The following is a 20,842-nucleotide window of genomic DNA, read 5'->3' as shown; positions in this document are numbered from 1 at the left end:
ATCTCAGTGAAATGATTCTCCATTTTTCGAAATTCATAATTCGCTTTTGTCGAAATTGGGTGTACAGAGGAATTTCTATCATGATTATCTGATACAAGATTGATGATTCGATAAGAGGAAATTCCTTCAACTATTTCTTATCACTCTCTCACAAGGGAAAATCCAAAAGGCACAACTTTTTTCGTTTTCATCATCCGCTTTTGCTTATGAGCTAGGAAAGATATTTCTCTTGAAATTTCCAAGAATGTTCATTTTTCGCTTCGATAAATTTAATGGAATATTTTTCCTCTCATGAGAAGTCGGTAGCTTCCTCAAGCAAAGGCCTGGTGAAAGCATGAATTTGGTTTCTCTTCATGATTGAACAAGTTGAACATGATGTGAGAGAACAGAAAAGGTGACGCTCAAAGATGAATTGATGAAACTTTTTCTTATGCCGTGGCAAAAAGGGGAATGGATAAATAAATTCTGAAATGAAAGAAATATTCAAGATGAGCATACAAACGACAGGTGAAAGTTATATATTGTTTATGACCACAAGCCCGAGGCAGAGTCTGAGTGGAGTTGGGTTCTTGGTTGTAGTTTTCTACCTATTCTCATACAGTCTCATTTCATTCTCTCTTAACCTCGCCTTCCCACGTCGTCACCCATTCTACTGACTAAACAATCCTTGTCTCTTGTATTGTTCCTCGTGGATGGTCGGAGGGGGGGAGAGTATGATATCCTCGAGCGAATAACAGAAGCAAAATCAACAGGATCTTCTAAATTATTGATTTTTCATTCTATTTATTCACTTATTTGTTCCTTGGACGAGTCCTATCTTTCGTTCTTGGGGAATATATTGCTGAGTTCTGTAGATAATAAAGTTGTACATGATATTTCGTTGAGGGAAGTAAATTATTGCCAATGGCTTAGGGGTATCCAAGAATTTTTCGTATGTTTCCTCTAATTTTAAAAGATGCTGTCCAAAAAGATATTTACTGCCATTACACTACTGCTTCACTTTCGTATATTCCCAGAATTGATCGAATAGATTTCCTCCATTCTTGGATAATGTGAGCCCAGATACGTCCAGGGGCACTGCCGAGGCTTCAAGCACTTTCAAAGGCTTAATGCCAAATCGATGTTGTAAACATGGGTACGCACTCTGCCATGTTTTAGTCAAACGATAGGTGGAAGCAGTAAGGAGGTTGACAGGGTGATGAGGAGAGTGGGGGTGAATGGGGTGGAAAGGGGCGAAGGGGAAATAGCTCGTTGTGGTGATCCAACGACAGGAGAAATTGTGAAAAGCTACGCGTGCCAAGCTTATCGATATTGGAAACTGAAACTATTTTAATTTCACCGGAGAGTTTCCGATACTATAACGTTGTCTCTGACCGTCGGGCAAAGTTATCGGTTTATTGATATGCATAGAAATTAGGAATGGATATAAGTTTCTGATGGAAAAGTTTTTCGATAATGTTGTACATTGTTGGCACATAATATTACGCACATATAATATCTCTACTCTCTATTATTGACTTTCAGTTGGGAAATTTTGTGTTCAATTTTATGAATATTAAGTATGAAAATAGTTTCCGTTATCTCTTCTGCTCATGAGGCGTAGTTGATGGGTGGTAATGAAATACATAGTTGAGGTAATGTACAAACAGAAATTTTGGATAAAAATTCGACCTCCAGAAAAAAATATTATTTCGCATAGTAACGTTCACGATGGTATATAGTAAGGGACCCCCATAGTTGGCTGGTGAAATTCACTACAGGTGCACGGGGAAAATTACTATGCACCTCAGCTATTAATGTCCAGACCGGGACATAATTACTATAGTTACTATGTTATAGTAATGATAGTACGCATAGTAACGCTTACTAAATTATAGTAATTATTACTACGCCTGAATATTCATATAGTTCCCCGTACTATGTCTCTCCCCTTCGTGTTAAACCGGCGATACCTAATGCATTAAAAAATGTCCCATTTTTCTCCCACCAAGAAACAGTTGAGGTTGTTATATCTAAAGATTATTAAATATTTTTAACAATGTATTTTAATACACTCCCATATCTACATCTCCTTCATGTTATACGATAACGTCTCGACGGAAACGACACTCCTTGGGGTGCAAAAAGGCGGAAGGTGGAAATTCATTTTTCTATTTTCATCTTCCAACGATTTACAACGTTGATACGTTTTGAAGGCAACTCAAGTATTTCCATTTACCACCACAATATTTAATAATCTTTTTATTCCAACAAAAATTTCACTCGAGAGCTGAAGCTGACGTCTTAACTAAGCAATAAAAGTATGACGTATATTAATGACGAGTGAATGGAAAAAGTTGAATCATTGAATTAGTTATTGTACTTTCGCAATTCATTGCTGTAATTGGTGATTTATTTTCTCAATCCACTATTGTGTACCATAAATAGAGAAATGGAGAATAGGAATCAGTGGAATGAACATAACATAATGTAAATCAAGTGTTCCAGTTATTTTGGGGCTTTACTGTTGTTATTTTTCACAAAATTCTGTTTTGCTTTTGAAAATTAATTTCAGGTATTTCTGAACTATTCTGAATCTCAAATCCCTTCAATTAAGAGACCGAGCAGTATTTGTGCTCGTCAAAAGAGACCATCCAAGTGCCCATACAGAAAGGTGTATTCTCTTGGGATCCTACAGGTGCTCTTTTAATACAGAAATTTCAATGAATCTCGGAGGATGTGCTATTTAATACGGAAAGGGGAGGGTGTATTATTATTTGCTGAATATTTCACCGTGGCCTTTCAACATTCTGCTCGGTTCATCATATCATCGTATTTTATTTTTGCTAAATGATATGATAAAAATTCAATGAATTGCTGCACAGCGAAGAAAGCTCATGATTTGTACGTTTTTTACGTTTAATTTGCAAGGAGATGATTTATAAATATTACTAGAGACGGCGTGGCGACGACGTTGATGTCTCTTGATTATACTTATCCCATTTTTTTGGCACATTGAGAGAAAAGTGTAAAACACGGATTATTTTTTTATCTCAACATTGTATTTTGTGTCAGCGAAATAAGTCCGAAATTCTTTACCCCGCATCTACATCTTCGACTATCTACATTACGATCTATTTTCCCCCGAATGATTTTTTCTATTTTCGCAATCCTCAATATGTTCACTAGAACGTAATGCGAGTTTCCCCCAAGTTTTCCGTCCCCCCAATCCGCCCTCTCTGTTCCAAATAATACAAAAGAAATATCACCAATAATAATGCAAGTCTTATTAGAAGGAACCCTTTGTATTTCCACGGGTGTCGGTGAAAACATTAATTTGGTCTCCTGTGTTTCTCTTAGCTTCGAGGGTAAATTCAGCGTGAGGTGGAAAGAGAGACGAATGAGATGAAGCCTGTGCAAACACCCGAAAGACCAAGTGCAAGAGAGAGGAGAGGAGAATAGAAGTGAGGCAGTCTGAGCTCGAGGTGGTGCCAACACCGGTGAAACTAGAGGAAATGGATAAAACGACATCAGTTGAGAAGTAACAAAAAAATAAAATAAAATAAAGGAGAAGGAACTCCTGTCGACTTTGGGGTGACAAACCGTGAATCCCGAGTGCTACAGAATTTTTCTTCTACACTTACGCCCAGTTATGAGCTTTTGGGAGCCGTAAATCATATTTTGTCGGGACGATAGAATGACATATATCCTTCTTTGAGAAAATAGCTCACTGCCGACACAAGACATCACTAAATTTCCTGAAGATACAGCCTCGGGTATATAAGCGTGTTGCAGACGAGTGAGAGCCTGAGGGTTCTTCGGCTGATGGAAACTGGATACATCTTGCAAGTAAGTGTGTCTTCCCACGAATAAGCAAAGGCAGTTAAACGGTATTCATTGGTATATATAGACAACATCCCCCTTCCTCAGGACGATATTTTCCTGTATAATGTTGAGAGTGAAACAGGCAAGTCTCAAAGTGACGATCCAATGTGAAATGCTTTTGCCAAGTAACACAGGTGCCTGTCTCAGTGGGCTTGTTTATTCAGGCAAGTTAATTTGAATTTTCACATTGGTGGAGTGCGCGTATGGGTCGTTATTTTCCTGGCGATAGAATATTTTTGAGGATATTTATTTATGGATTTTTTTAACCATATTTTTATTGGTATCGGTGGCCTGGCGCGGGGAGTTCGGGCGTTGCCTCATAGATTCCAGATTCGTCTCCTGACCGGGGAGAATGGTGAAATCTAACCATTTTTAAAGTCTTGGGTAATCGCGTCATAGTTTTGGTGACTCGAAACTATGTGAAATGAGTATAAAGATAAAACCGGTTTTTATTCAACAATACAAAAAGGATTGATAATTATTTAGTGATATTAGTAAAAGAAGGGGTGTTTTAACAATTTAACATAGATTATCGGGATTTTTTCTTGAAAATGTATTATGTCCTGCATTTTGAGGGCGGTTGGTCTCTTTAAGGAATCGTTTCCTTGGGGTGAGTTCTCTCATAAATTCGTCGTCGTCCTTTGAGGATATTTATTGCCTGAGGGACAGGGAGAGAGTCTCTTGTCAAAAAAAACATGTAAGGTTTTTGTTAGATTTTTTGGGCACATTGGTAAGCCAGGCTATCAAAGTATGTGTAGTATATAATATATACATCATAACATGTATATTATATACTATATATTATATTAGAAATATGATTGGATTTTTTAGTTTAAAAAAATTGAGTTTCAATTTTCTTTTCTCTTGGATTTTCTATGAGTATTATTTTCATGGATTATTTTTCATAAACTGTTGGTGAAAAATACTCACAAATGAAATTAATTTTGGTGAAAGTAAAGGTGATCGAAACGTCATCTAAAATGTCATCCCTCTGATGTTTACTCGAAATTAATTTCATCCATTCGATTGATTTATATTGAAATGTTTTTGCACGTTGAATATTTCCACATATTGATCTTTAACAATATAATGAATTTTTCATTTACATACCCGGGAATGGATTTGAGATAAATAAATTTTGAATAACTCCGTCTGTCGTATTCTCATGAGAATAAAACTCTTGGAAGTAAATAGAAAGAGAGCTATAAAGAAAATAAAGAGCGAGTAGAATCGAAGGTATAAGACAGACACAGAGAAAAATCTACGCCGAATTCGTCTTTGGAATTTTAAAACAGTGGTACCTGAAAGCGTGTGCTCCCATGTGGTTGTCGATTCGAAATGTCGATGAATCGATATACAGCAGTAAAAATAAGCGGCCGTGGAAGCAAGGGAAATGGGGAAGTGGAGGATGTGCTGAAGAAACTCGCAGTCACTGGGTAACAATTTCGAATGTGACTCTAGTGGGGGCTCTACTTGTAGATGAGAAAACGTAACTCGATACTCATGGGAGTGCAGTGTAGAAAATTCGGTTGGTATGCTCAAATCCATGCAGATAAGGATAAAAGAACGTTTCATGAATTTCAATTAAATCTATCGTAGTTTTCCAATGGTAATGAGATTGGATGATATATTGGAAATCGATTGTCCCTTTTATTGAGCAATTAAAAATCGTTCAATCAAATTTGGGTATCTGGTTCTCAAATATTCAGAAGGACATGATAATATATAATGTATTCTATATATAGACGATAAATTATCGATGACGTTCGGAGTTAATCACTCAGCTGATGAAATCTCCTGAGCAAATTTATCTAAATAATTAATTAGAACATATTGGAATATCTTCGATTCTCATATCACGCGATGCAGCATTCTTGATTCCATTATATCCCCTAATTACACAATACAAAGAAGAAGAGCCAGTACTCGACGGTAGATTGGTAATTACAACCCGTCTCACTGACATCCGTGTTCAACTACCAATTCAACTCGAAGGCATCATACACATCGATTCGCCTCCAAATTTATAAGTTAATTGGATTACTGGAGATTCAATAGAAATGAACCATGTGGAGATGAATTTTCTCAAATCACTAAATCATTATCACTTCGAACTCAGTATTCGGAATAGCTTCGATTCCACTCGAATTGAGATATCCATTTTACTCACTAATTCATGGAATATATCGATGACAGAAAGTTATTTGCTTTATTGGACTGAATTCACTTCGTAATCCTCATCATTTCTGCCCGATGAAATCACAATATAACTTGGCATTATAGGGGGAAATGAGAGAAGAAATATCACCTGGGAGGCAGTAATAGTTGAAAGGATGAAAAAGCCCGGGGGTAGCGAAGTGTAAAACGTTCCACTTAAATTAAATACCACTAGCGTACAGCCGACAATCGGGATAGAAAGCACACCACCACCATCGTTTATTCCTCACGTTGGTGTTGCACGCGGATGTAATATAATATATTAATACTTTAGGTGATACCTGGTGGGTGGCACGAGTAGGGGGGAGGGATGGAGGAGGGGAGGATTTGAGGGTGTTTCTGCCCGGGACCAATAGGCAATCCCAACTACCGCGGGTCCCCGAGTATCCGGGCTTAATTACTCGAGGAAATGAGATTCGCGGTTGTACCCGATAGTTGCTGATCCTCTCCTCACCTCTGAGTCCAACTCAGACCTTGTTCTATCATATTTTCACTTGCCCCCCGTTTCTCGGGAGTTAATTGTTTGTTATGGGATTGTTAAGGTTGGAGGACATCTCGCAATCGGTCTTCAGTTATTGAGGGAGGTACAAGGGGTGGTTTTTTGGGGGAAACATGGTGTTCTCATTTTTTATTGGGATCAGTTGTTTAGTCTGATCTTTTTGGTTTTTATCTGTTAATAGAATATGAGGCGCGCCTTGATCTAGGATAGGGACAAAATACTGATAGAAAATTCCAGAGATAAGACAATAGAAACACATTTATTTACTTCACTCGATTTTTCAAAATGGACGCGACAAATTTGTCGAGTACACAACACTATTGAGTGCCGATCTAAGTCTCAGATCCTTAACTGTGTGTGTGTGCGTATTGGTACACGAGACTTTCACACATTCGTGAGACGGATCGTACAGGCTTTGACAAAAGTTTTCGGCTCATTCCAACGCTCCGTTCACGCGAGTGACTGGCGCTCAGTGTGAAAAATGTTGATGGTGCCTCTCTCACGACACAACCTTAACGCTGTATTCGAGATTTTCAACGGTTTTACTGTCGACAATCCGTCCTGGGCCTCCACCGAAACTCCCCCTCGTTGTTCCGGCTGCATAATGGAGCTGGATAAATAGTTTAGATGGTAGAAACCTTCCGGTACATCTCACGAGTGAACGGTAGTACACTATGGGCTAAATGGAGGAACGACAAGGGATAGTTGGTGGGATGGGCTTGGACGATGGATCTTGCCCTGTGCTGGCTGAGTGCGGCCACTCTCAACCAGAATTTATATGTAAATACTTGCATACTGTCAGGTCTAAACCACAAATGTACACTGGTATTGGTACAGTTTTCCTTTAAAACTCATTGGACTGAGTTAAAGTACTTTTTTTGCGGACGAAAATCACATTCAACTTTTGTGGCTTACTATTATCGTATTCCCGAGAATTATCTTACGATTCTTTTTCCATTTGTACCGTCTCACTGTGGACTGAGTAATTTGAGCGATGGCACTGGGACTAATGTGATTGAAGTTTCAACAGCTCTAGGACATCTCTTTTTTGCTTGTGGGTGTGAATTCGGGATCAGATAGTTTTCTCATTTTTCTGAGACCCTGATTTTTCCTTATCGTGAACGAGTCTCTCGCGGCTCGTATGCATAATGAGAACGAGGTTTTTTTCACACTTTTGACCTCTTATCCTGACACACATTCATTATACTCAACGTCTAATCTCAGACTTTTGCCGCCTGTAGTTTCTATCTCAATATTCCCATATTCACGAATTCTCAGGTAAATTCATGTTTCTCATCTCCATTTATAATGAGTAATTCACCCTCACGTTGTTCATTCACAGTCAAGGAAAATTGACGTTATTTCTTAGTGGAAAAATAAGGTGACTGGGGGTGGTTTGGTCGCGAGAAATTTCTAATCACTGGTATCGTATTTTTCCTTATTTTGGAAGTTTTTATGGAAAATTGATAAAAATTAAACATCAACAGAGCAGTGATGACTGAGCTTCATGATCAGAAACTCCTCCACCCGTAAAACGTTCATCAGAAATCACCTCAAAATTGAATTCTTCAAAACTATGATTTCAATTAATTACTCAATGTTCCATCGGATTTGACTGACTTTTTCTTCCATCTTTTTTCATTCCCACCCCTGGGCTTAACTGACCAGAAACTCCTGCAGTTCCCTGAGACGTCTGATTATTCGATTTGAAAATTTGGAGGGATGAAAATTGATTTTGAGTTCACAAGAACGATTTGTATTCAAAGTTTTCGATTATCTTTTATGAAAACCAAAGAGAAAACGGAAGCCATCTCCTCTTCCTATTTCTTTTCCAAGCATCCACATATAGACCACCTCAATGTTTTTCACTGGAGTACGATGTGAAGCGAGGCACGTTCACTATACTCTCTGGTAATACGTTTCGGTGTTACCAAACTATACAACCTGTCGAGATCCGTGGAAAGTGACAAATGCTGCTCGATAAACGGTAGATCCTTCATCCGGTCGGATAGTAATGCCTTACACATCGAGGGACTGCTGTATGGCAGTACTATATACCTTCTGTACATTGATATATCGCTGCGAAGATTCACACAAACAAAAAAAAACAGTATCAAAATTGACAGTAAAAAAAATCTCGTCTTTTTCGTGACCTCTTTGCGAATTGCGACAGACAGACGGAAAAAATTCATGACTTCAACTCCCAAATTGCATCCTGGTTTCTGGTCTCGTTGTAATTGCAGATGCCTTCTCATATGAAATTTAATTACTTTTTTAGAATTTATGATATCGTGGATAGAAGAGAATATTTGTCTTCAATTTTGACGGTTAAAGTTTTTCATTACAATCACACGCGTTCCATAAATGTGAAATCAAAAATATTTCATATTTCATATCATATGAGCATGTGAAATTCGGAAGTTTTTTTTAGATATTTTATTCAATTAAATGTGAAAGCTCCATTAGATGTACCAGGGCATTGATATGAAGAGGTGAGAGATATAATTACTTCTGTCAAATGTTAAGACATTTTTTGCATAATCCTATATTAAATTAAATTATATTAAATTCCTTTCTCTCAAATCAATGTCTCAATTCTTATCAAATTCTTTGATACTTTTCTGTTGAATTTGAGCGATACTGGGAGACCCGGATTCGATTCCCGGGCAGTTAAAGCAGAAATTTCTCTCTCAAATTCTCATTCTCTTCAAATTTTTTTCAAATTTCAACCACTCATGATTTATTCAGAATCATTATTATCGTGCAATTAAATTTAGACCTAATTGAAGCCCTAGTTTTCGAGTTACAATTGTTTTTTAAATATTACAGAACACATTTGTGGCCCCAACTGCCGGTTCGATAACAATTACTAAATCATTGAGTTGGCTCAACCGCAACCTCTCAACTGAGGGGCTCGATAACTGTCGACGAATGGTTTAGTTGTTTCTGTTTAACTGCCCCATGAAGTAATTATTACTAAACCTGTTTAATATAAACAAAATCCGTCTATCAGTGCACGTAGTGGTTTCTAATACTCCACCCCATTTTTTATAGACGTCAATTCATTGAAATCCTCGATAAGAAGCTTCGATACAAATGATTTTCTGAATAATGAAGTATTGAGGTTGTTGTCGCGCGGCAGTCTCTGTAGAAAGTTTATCCGCTGTAAAATCCTTCATAAAATCATTTAAATCCCAATCAATTACTCTACTACTTATCTCAAGAATTTCCCACATGGCAATATAAATTCCTCAAAAAGCTATGATAATTCCCCTCTCACTATTCACACGCGCATAACCACTGCGGTTCTACTACATCTCCTGCACAAAGATAAGGGCCCAACATACCGATCCTCAACACAAAAGGCACAATATTGTCTCCCCAACGGTACACCCCATGATCTCGTAAGTTTTAAGTTTCATTTGGCCAACATCCAGGATACATATTATCCCCGTTAGGATCCCTGAACAACGACACAACAGAAATTGCTCGCTCGTAGGCTCTAACCCCTTTTCTCCATTCTCTCAACCAACAAAGTATTCCCCATATCATTGTCCCCTGCCTTCATTATCTCCCCAACAACCGTATCACATAATCATTAAAAAAAATCCCCCGCCCCCTCATACATCCACGGCAAGAAAAATATTTTTTTCTAATATCACTGTCCACCTGACGAATGTGATTGCAGAACGAAAGCAAAATTCAGTTCATTTCATTTGTCTTTGTTCTTCCTGCATATGGATGCAACACGATAGGGGCCAGCGGGGGGGGGGGGTTCCCCGGATTCCCAACAGATATAAATTTCCCTCTTTTTTATTCTTACCCACGAAAAACCAGTTTATACCGGTGTGATGAAAAGAATGAAGAGGAATACGAGGAGAGAAGATGACGACGCACTACATCTTCATAAGGCCAGTGTTTAGGTGATAAAGGGAAGGGGGAGAGGGGGTGGTTGGCGAAGGGGAACGAAGACAAGAGGTGTCATAAAAGGTGGCCCGGAAAAATAAATAAATAAAATCACTTTTATGCCAATTAATGGAGCTCTCTGAGCCAAATTTGATGCTACAGAGGGCACTCATGAACTTTCATAATATAACATCTGCGCTTTTCTAATAAAACCCAGTGGAATTTATACTGCTACTGGTCCTCACCAACGTTACCACGATAAGCTCCAAGCTTAGCTTTTATGGATGCTGAGCGGGCAGATACACTTACGTTGAAAACGAGTGGTGAACCATTGGGCTCTTTATATTCTTTGACCGAGCGCCACCAGTTTTAGCCTTACTTTTTTCTTTCATCCCCTAGTTCTTCATATTTGTTTGTATTTTTTTCCCTCTTCTATCTGATTCATTCTATTCCACCCATGATCAGTGCACTTCAGTTTCTACGTGTCAGGATACACAATTTTTCTACAAAAATGAGTTATTTTCCAGCGAACGAATTATTACGAGGGAAAATATCAAAATTCTCGAGCTTCGTTGCACTTGTGAATAATGTAATACTGTGTTATCACAAAAAATGGGTTTACGAAAAAAGATGCAACGTTTGGGAGGGGGAGGGGAGGGAAACAATGGAGAATGAGTAAAAAAGAGGGGTTATTTATTTTTCCCCTTGGACACACTGTGGAAAAATACATTGTGCAGGGGCTGGGGGGGAGGGAGTGGAGAGCTTAAGCCGTGTGAGACGACGCCTCGGACTCAGGTGCTCAAAGCGGGTTATCCACAAAAATTTTTCATCCCCTCATATTTCCAATAATATCGGCAATCTCCTATCTCACTCTCTCTGATGAAAAAAAAAATAGTCCGAGGAAAATTGCCCCTATCATCGTTTGGAGAACTTTATTTTCAACATTTTTTCACCATTTTTTTTGGCATAATGTATGCGATCGTTTCGCAAACCGGGTATACTGCGAAATCCGTTGTACATACACGTTCAGTGAAGAAACAATTTTTCAGGATTTTTGCACGGGAGAATAAATGAACGCGAGAGAGTCTGCCATAGACGATCACAAATATTTGAATTCAAGTTTTTTGGGTTCTTATTCTTCGGGGTGAGAGTGGGGAGGAGGGGGGAGGATTCTAGGTGCTTCGGCTTTTTCTATGGTGGAGGATACTTGCGAAGTATTACGAGAAAAGCTGCTCATATTCAGGGGGTGAAAAATAGTGTGGGGACAGAAGTGCGAGAGGGAGAGGGAGAGAACTGAAGTCATGAACAAGTTTTCATCGGTTTTCTAAGTCGCCCAGAGGATTTACTAGTGGAAAAATTCTTTACTATTCCCTTTCTATTGGAAAAAAAAAAATCAGGTCTGGAGGGCGGGCTGTGCGGTTGTCATGAGAGGTTGGAGAGGGTGCGCGTATACCACTCGGTAGGAAATATTGGCCATACGGAAGGGAAATTCAACCAAAAATTAACCCCCTCGAAGACTAATTGTGGAAGGAAGAGAAAAGTCATTAGCAATTCAGCCGGTAAAAGACAAACAAAATCCCAGATGATCAAGAAAATATCCGAAGCGCAATTTAATTTAACTTATAGAGGGGTAACTTTTAGTTTTATATATTTTTCGCGCTAAATTTGAATATATTTTGAGGGTTAATTAAGGTTTAAGCTACCATGGGTGGCTAATCTTGAGTCTCGTTGGAAACAAAAATATAAACTTTTCGTTTTTCATGTACTAAATTATTCATATTTCGATTATGTATTCAATTCAATTTTATTCCGACGTCTGTCTGGCGTTTGGAAAGTATTTTTTAAAGGTGATAAATTCAGACTATAGTTTTTTTTAATAATTTCATCGGGGTCGATTGGAGGTGAGCTTTTACGTCAAAGATGCGCGCAGCAGATTATGAACAATATTGGAGGCCTGCGGAGCCGTCTTCCCCGACGGCAGGTAATGCCGCTAGACAGGTTTTCACTTTGTTTTTTTTTTTATTCATTCTGTGGAATTTAAGACCAGTTACAGTTTTATATTCAGGGAATAATGCATCAAACAGCGTGAACAGCGCTCCCAGGGTAATTTTCCACACAAGTGTGAAAAGCCGGATTTCACGCACGCGGAGCGTGCGTAAACTGTGTTCCAATAATCAGATAAAATCTGTCAAAAATACTGCGACACAAATTTATTTCTTTGAAGTAATAAAAAACAATTTTCTTAAGGGTATGACTATCAGTCAATAATTCACTCTCAACGCTTATTATATTTTTAAGTGTCATTTCCCCCTTTTTATCTCCAAAAAAAACCACCCTAGTTTCCCATATTCATTCTATACGCCGCATATTTTTTTAATATAATTTAACACTTCTTGGTTTCAGATTTGCTAGCAGCTTAAGATCTACGCCTCGGACTTTATGAGGAATATTGGAGTCCTGCTGTGCTGTATCAACTGAGGGTGAGTCCAACCGTAATCAGTTCTTATTATATTTCAGTTTTTATCATACCATAAAATTCTACAAATAATTAGATCTCATTAATGATAAAATAACACATGATAGACAAAAAGAGCTTAAATAATTTTTCGTTCTCAGCGACGTTTTGAAAAGCAAAAAAAATTTGTTTTAAGGGGAGAAAAATGATAAAAATTCCTGGAATAAAAATGACTTATACATTTTGGTAATTCTGGAGCGAAGTGTCGTTCAGAGACAAATTAGTGAATGAATTTGCATGTGTACATGATACTAGAGAAAAATTATGGCTCCTTCTGTCAAAATTCAGAGATTTTCGCAAAATTTTTCTCTGTCGTTTTATGAAAATTCAAATTCGTTTAATAATTTTTTTTTTTAATGACACTTTGCTTCACAATTACCAAACTCTTGAGGGTATTTTGTTCGGGTAAATCCCCCCATTGGTCCTACCTAAAATGTACGCATTGCGCCCCCTCTTTTCAGTTGATGAAAAGTGTTGATCGGTCATATGAAGTAGTGAATTTTCCATAGAAACCCGCGGTTTATACGGAAAATATTACACTCCCTCTCATTCGGCATCACGCGTGCTTTCACAGTGAGTACTCTACCACTCTCTGCTCGTAATTCCTGAAAAACGATCGGGCATTATCGCGTGATCTCGTTACTCCCATACACCCGCGTCTCTCACCTCTCTCGCTCTCTTTTTTTCCCGCACTGTCTGACCATAAATGCGGGTTTACTACTGCTGTACCGAGATCACCTAGAATTTTTCATGTGGAAAATTATCACGAGTTATAATTTTTGAGATAAAATCGTCGGATGATCGTGTGCGTATTCTCCCTCTGTGGAGTTTCCACAAATTTAATTTTTAAATTCATACGAAAAATTCATTTATAATTAAACGAGGTGTGGTATTATGAGAAACCAACGGGCCAGTGCTACTCGGACAGAAATTTTCGATAGAAGAGTGAATATACCGTGGTAATTCTGGATAAAAAAAAACTGGAAGGGATTTCACGAGTGGTGGGAAATTTGAAAATCGCGGAAATGGCGATCATCTGATGGCGCGAAAGTTGAAATCGCTGTCAAAGTATGTCATGAGCCATTGGTACCTCGTCTTGACGATAAAATTAAGTTAAAATTCATACATAATGATGAATTTTATTTTAAATTAGAGTAGTTTTATCCTGGGAAAAAAATCCGGTGCTGGTGCAACAAGAATTACGAATCGTTGTGAAATTTACATTTATTCTATTTGAAAAGTTGAATTCTGGTTGAAGGGTCAGGTCGAAAAGAACAACAGCCCATAAACTGGGTCAAAAGAAGGATTGAAGGAGAATTTAGGTTGCACCTTTGACATAGTTCATATTAAAAAAAGTGATTCATACGACAACTGATTCGACGGCACTACAGTTATAACAAAAATGAAGGAGCATTCTCTCAGCTCTCTGTATGCCATTTGCATCCATGTTTTGTTTACTTCAGTCTATTGTAGTGCATGAGGTAACGACCATTCGTTATCTGTGCACTCATCACGCGAAAGCACTGAATGGATCGTGAAGATCATATGCGCATCAAAAATAACATTCTCTCTGTCATAGCATTTTACCCTTTCTCTGGGGATTCTTTTGATCCCGTCGTTGGTTAATTCACCGGCATAATGACAAAAAAACATCTAAATATCGCACTAAGAGAACAATATTTTTTGACGAGTACTTTGCATCGATAAAAAAAACTACTCCATAAAATTTTATACTTGTCGAAAAGGTAATATAAAAACAGGTTCTTATCAAGAAGACAGTTCTTATCAAGAAAATGTCTGCGTCATTTTTTTTTAATTATGGCCACAAAACTAGATGAATTAATTCAATTTTATATATTTTAAAAATCGCTCCCTTAACCTCAAGACTTTTTTTTTAAAGACAAATATAAAATTTCTCGAAAGTTTCCTTTCGTCTAAATACAAAAACAAAAATCCTGACTTTAATAGTGTAACAACAATTTGCTTCTTAAAAACCTTTATTTTACCCAATAATGCGCCCAAAAAGAAATTGTCCCACTCGAATTTCAAATGAAATATTTCATGCGAAGGAAAGTTCATAAAGAAATATTTTATTTCCACATTCTACGCGCTCGTCCCATCGTAATGATTTAATCTAAGCATTAATTTCTTCTCCATGATTATCGAATAATCAGAAGCACATGAGGTTGATAATGAAAATTCACAAAGGCATTTTTTCGTGACGGTTCCATCATAATGAAAGTATTACCGAGTTTGACGTTTCGGTTAAGTAGAATCCTTACTCCCTTCATTGACAAATTGATAAGGAAATAACTACAATTACTGGTTCCACTTATAATTCATCATAACCTCGGACAACCGATGACTGACACTCTAAAACTATGACACTTTAGTCCGCCAATTCCTGACAGATTTCCAATTTTTAATTCAACCCCGATAATTTTTAGAGTGCTCTCAAGCACGGAGTAAATATTCCCCCCCCCCCCCCAGCTATCGATTAAGGTTGGTATCAGATCTGATAATTTATATCCCCTGATTGTAATTGTCAAATTCAAAATTAATTCCTCCCAACTCTGGAACACATCAGCGCTGAATTTCAATGACAAATGTGAATGCAAATTAGTCACCGTCTCATTGAATAATTCACCGTGAATATCGACGATTTAATCTTCCAATATAACTCATTTGTCACTCACCGAATGGACTTTTGGTTGGATTAAAAAAACTATCGAGAGACGTAATTCCCGCAGTAAATAATTGATTTAACGGCTAAAAAGCGATCTCCCTTTATCTCCTCCAAATTGATTGTCCAATCTCGCGGCAGTATCGTGCCACCTCTTATCGGTGTGAGTGGCACGCTCTCGAAAGTTGCGGAAATGAAACGGCAAACTGGAGAGCTTCGTCTCCACCCTCTTTCCACCACCCCTGTCCGGAGGAGTAAAACGAAAGAGGAATACAGAGAAATAGAAAAAGACAGGTATCAGTGATATCCAGGCTTTTCCACACTGATAAACGCCTGGGATTCGCCCAATATGGCAGAATACGATCGCATCCAGTCATTCTCATCCCCGTTGGTGGTGGTAGCTAGCAATGCGTTCACCTGCATCGGCCATTAGCTAGAACAGCCGTAAAAATAAATGAAACGTGTTGAATAAAAACAGCCGAAGAACACTGGGGCAAATTGTCCAAAGTGGTGAAGGCGGAGAAAACCATGAGCGAAGCAGAATGAGCGAACGCGAGGATTACGGATTTCAAAGTGGCCCCATCTGTGAAAGAGGATTTTTTTTTTTTTTATGAAAACTAAGAACTGTTAGATCCTTCGCGCATTTATCGAAGGGTGAGAAAAATTAAAAGCTTCATGGGCTTCATTTTTATTCGCAAAACAAAAATAACAGGGGAAATTCATCACGCGCGATTGCGTATGGGAAGTTGAACTTGAGTAAGCGCTCAAGTTTTAGTTCGGTGGGCAATTTACAGATAGGATGGGCGTGTGAGGGCTCTCGAGGATCTAGGGGAAATCTTCCAGGACAATCCATCCTATGAAGAATTTATTACAGAAAAATCGAAATACAATTTCGTCTCAGGATATAAATATTAAGCGAATAAATCAATATGATGAGAGACGTTTCGGGAGGGAACTTCATGAAGATGGGAAATTTGTAGAAGGTTGGTGGGTTGTGACGTCGGGAGATTGTTACAAAAAAAAATGATTTTACAAGATGAATTTATAAGGAAATTTTATTGGAAAAGTGGAGAGCCCAGACCAGGATTCGAACCCGTGACCTTCCAATGGCCCATCGGGCCTTTTCTGAAATAGAGTTTTCATTCAGACATGTTAATATTTACGTATCTTTACATTATTAACAATAATAAACACTAGTACAGAAAAAAGTTTGGCATAATTTTCACCCAGAATATGACAATTGTTTTTGGACTTTTCCTTTGTCATGAAGGTTCCTCCAATGATTAGTTAAGAGTCAATAGCTCGCTATTAATTACACACCGAGGGGAAGGTTTTCATGTTAACTCCATTGTACCTGAAATTCACGAGCAAAAAATCATTGGAATGAGTGGAATTTTTATTCTCGTACCTTTAAAATCGTTCAAGTGTCTCACATTCCGATCTATTGACAATTTTTTTTTTTTTCATGTTCGTTAGTCTCCAAGCGGTAAAGGTATATGCAGCCATTTTACGATCCATTGAACTGTTCGTGAAAAACCATAAAAAATGAAAAATTGATGAATCAATGGGAAGCAATAAAAGAAATAAAAAATTTCTTCGCCTTTTCCGTCATCCATCCAATGGATCGTAAAACGGATCAATACTTTTGCTCTCTGGAGTATAATGAATGTTGTGAATGAAAAATAAATTCCACGCGGATGAAAAATTAGGCGATTCTCATACTGAAAAAAAAAATTTCCAGATATTCATTAAGTTGAGGAAACTATCTATTTCACTGATCCCCATTTTGAGGCTTTTTCTAGAGTATTTTAACACCGTAACAACAACCATATGCTGCTTGCAGTACGTTCAAATCCTTTTTCCCTTCTGATTTGTCCTTTGCCTCTTCTAAAGATTGACATTGGCCCTTCTTCGCATGTAAAAAAGTGAAAATCACTACGGAAAGACATTTCCCCACTAGTGTTTTAGGTATTTTTCCTCGCCTTCGGCTCGGACGACAATGCCACGTGATTAAAAATCCCCTCCCCCTTTCCATCCCTTCGAAGAATGGGCATTCGTGGACACAAAATATATATCATTCCGCGGACGCTTTATGAGACAGTATTTTTCAATGGAAAATACTATTTCCTTGTCAATTTTTCCCCCATAATTTCTCGACTCAGCAAAACATCTACATCCCAAAAAACTCCAATACCTCGGCAGACCATTAGTTTCTTAAAATCAATAACTCGTTTCTGAAAACTAAATCTTCCTCGTCCCTCCATTGTGAAAAAATTGGACTGAAGGTGAAAATCAATTTCCTCACGCGCCAGGAAAAAAAAGCGACTCGAATTGAGTTCGTTCATTTTTTTTATTACCACATAAAAGTGCCCAAACACCACATTATCTCTTATCTCCCATCATTAAACCGCTAAATGACATTTCTCTCAAATGCACGAGTGGAAACCAGATGCTTGACGTTGTAAACTGTGAATAAACCCTGAAGGGAGGAGGTAAACATTTCAGGTGACAGTGGTATAAAGAGAAGAGTAAGACGAAAGGAAAAAAAAACAAAATCTGGATGGTACGGGTGAATGGCCAACAATGACCCAGCCACAGTAATACCAAAAACCCGTGTTAAATTTTTTGTTTTCAACTTTTTAACCCACTCAGAAGATACGACTGGTGGGATGGAGGGAGGGGGTGTTTTACGAGTGCGGCTCTCGGTGGCCCTCGAAAAGCGTTCAGACGGCCTCGTGGTGATCCTGTTGTGCCACCCCCAACCCCTTAACCTAATCTACTTTTTACTCCCTCTCAACTTTTATTTTTTTCATTGCCTTGCTAATTTTCCCCCCATTCACCGCAAAATCACGCGAAAATTTGTAGAGGTTTGCCCGTGACAAATTGTCATTATAAAAATATTAGTAGTACAACAGTAAGTGTAGTATAATAATTTTTGAAAATAGATTAGTCCAAACTGTAATTTTCCGCCAAATTTTTCGCGTACAGAAAAATTGTTTGCTGAAGATCTTTCAGAAATTATCAGAAAAATCGTCAAACGATCTTCGGAGGGCAATTTTTGGTTAGCCATATGTTCGGAACAGAATTTTTTAAAATTTTTTCTGAAGTAAAATTCAGAACATCCTCTAGCACAACATATTGTATTTCGAAGCTCTTTTAAAATAACTTTTTGGATAAGTCAACGTATCTCCTTTCATTTCTCCGTCACTGAATTGACCAATTAAATTTCAATTAATCACTCACTGAACTCCTCACCACCGCTTAATTAATAAACAATTCAAACCCCTTCATTCAATAGAAAATAACTGAAGCGATAATTTATTACGCGCGTCCTGACGCACCTGAAAATTACATTCTCGAATTTCGATTCATAATAGATCAATACACCATCGACTCTGCACACCTCAAATTGTGAACAATTACAAAACTTTCATTCGCAAGCGTAAAACAACGTTGTAAATAGCACATAGTGCCCGAGGTACCCAGGCAATGGGGATTACAAAGAGACAAGTATAAAACAGAGCATATTACTCGTATAATACTGTATACCCTCCACAATCCCTGGGAAAGGGGTTGGAGGGGGGTTGCGATTTACGACGTGTTATATGGTTTGCCAACAATGTGTACGTCTCTGTGCAAAGAATGTCTGTTGAGACGATGTCAAGAGGTCAACCTCCTCCACCCCCTCTGTTTTTCCTTGCTGAGAGGGTTTCTCCAACCCTCTGGAAAGTCAGCTCAACACGCTTTCCAGCGCACTGGCATAACTTTACCATGCACACATACATGCAAATGGCACATACATTTTGTCTGATATTTTATACTTGCCAAGCACGCTCTTCCGCCAATATGTCTACGCGCCCTCCAGCAACAAAACCAACTGTATCACGTCGCTGCGATTCTGCATGTTGTTTTTTTTGTTTTCAATTGGCTTTGGAGAGTACAAGGGCTCGAGGATTCGTGGCCTCGGGTGCGTATTAAATTTATTATAAACTAGGGGACTTTGCCCCCCCCCCCCTCCCGCTTTACTTGTGGGTACAGCCGTTGGGCGGCCGGCATTTGGCCGGTGAACAGCCGACATTCAACCATTTTTGCTTCCAAATGGAAGCTTTTTTTTTTTTATTATATAGAGAGGTATCAGATAAAGTCGGTTATTGTTAATGAACTTCCGTAACTGGTACCCAATGGCGTTGTTGAATTATAACAAGTCGATATTCGTTAATAGCTACAGATTCGGTCGAATGGTGACGTGTTCAGTTAAATGAGCCATTCGGTGGTAACAATTCCTGAATAGTCAGTTGCCGTGAAAAATGGGGTGATCTGTTCTGATTAATGTGGAATAAATAATGAATTTTGGATTGAGAGGAAGCTTTCAACTTTCGGTGAACAATAAATAACAACAGGAGATTCAGTAACAATTTCCGAATATTAGATTGCACCATCATAAACTTTCTGACAGTCCAACAAAGTGGTAAAATGTATTTTACTGGACCAACAAGATTTGCAATTGATTCAAACGAATATATTATTCATTCAATCGAATTGGAAAAAAGATTCGACTGAATTCTCCTTTCATTCCATGTCAAATTGTTTGTCATCGCATTTCAAATAAATGCAGTTACGTCAGCGGAGCATTTACAGGATTTTAATTTATGAAAACACCAGGAGCTTCTTTTTACCGTGAACGACAGTAAACGAGATCGTCGAAAGCTTTTAATCCCAATCCATCATTCGCCACCATTTCACTGTTGGAGGTAACTTGATAGAAATTTTAATATCATTGAACTTCAACAGTTTCAATATTTGACTCCATGAAGAGAATTACTATTCTCGCAATTTTCACTTCCTCTCTTTAATCCTATATTTACATTCGTGCATTTTCAGTAAACTGCCGAGGGCAAAAAGATTCGGGAATCTATTACGAACAGTTAATAAATCGCGGCAGACACTTTCAGTTCATCTAATTCCAGGAAACACGTTTTATAAGAGAAAAAAAAATGAGTGAGAATAACGGAATGGATGAATGGCAGAGACGGTAAAAAATGTTTAAAGGGAAAATGTGTCGTGTGTTGACATTTTTGTGTAATGGAGTGTCGTTCATTCGCGATTATAAATGGCGCGGTTATTTCTGTTTGAACTCGGGAATACAAGAGGGACAGGG

The 20,842-nt window shown here is 38.1% G+C and overlaps 1 protein-coding gene and 1 long non-coding RNA gene across 15 annotated transcripts in view; one reads left to right on the top strand and one right to left on the bottom strand.

Annotated features, from left to right (window-relative positions):
- Positions 1 to 20,842, top strand: part of LOC135164578 (uncharacterized) — a 173,282-nt gene that overhangs the window by 8,417 nt on the left and 144,023 nt on the right. For all 8 annotated transcript variants that reach the window (XR_010299326.1, XR_010299327.1, XR_010299324.1 and 5 more), the window contains exons 3-4: positions 3,340 to 3,828; positions 12,890 to 12,966. This is a non-coding gene — a long non-coding RNA (uncharacterized LOC135164578). The remainder of the gene's footprint in view (positions 1 to 3,339; positions 3,829 to 12,889; positions 12,967 to 20,842) is intronic.
- The window catches only part of LOC135164571 (collagen alpha-1(XVIII) chain-like), a 141,326-nt gene that overhangs the window by 99,482 nt on the left and 21,002 nt on the right, over positions 1 to 20,842 (bottom strand). The gene's annotated exons all lie outside the window — the stretch shown is intronic.

Source organism: Diachasmimorpha longicaudata, chromosome 7, assembly GCF_034640455.1.
Source record: "Diachasmimorpha longicaudata isolate KC_UGA_2023 chromosome 7, iyDiaLong2, whole genome shotgun sequence".
Taxonomy (NCBI): Eukaryota; Metazoa; Arthropoda; class Insecta; order Hymenoptera; family Braconidae; genus Diachasmimorpha; species Diachasmimorpha longicaudata.
The sequence above is the reverse complement of the archived record's forward strand: the minus strand, read 5'-3'. Positions and strand labels throughout refer to the sequence as shown.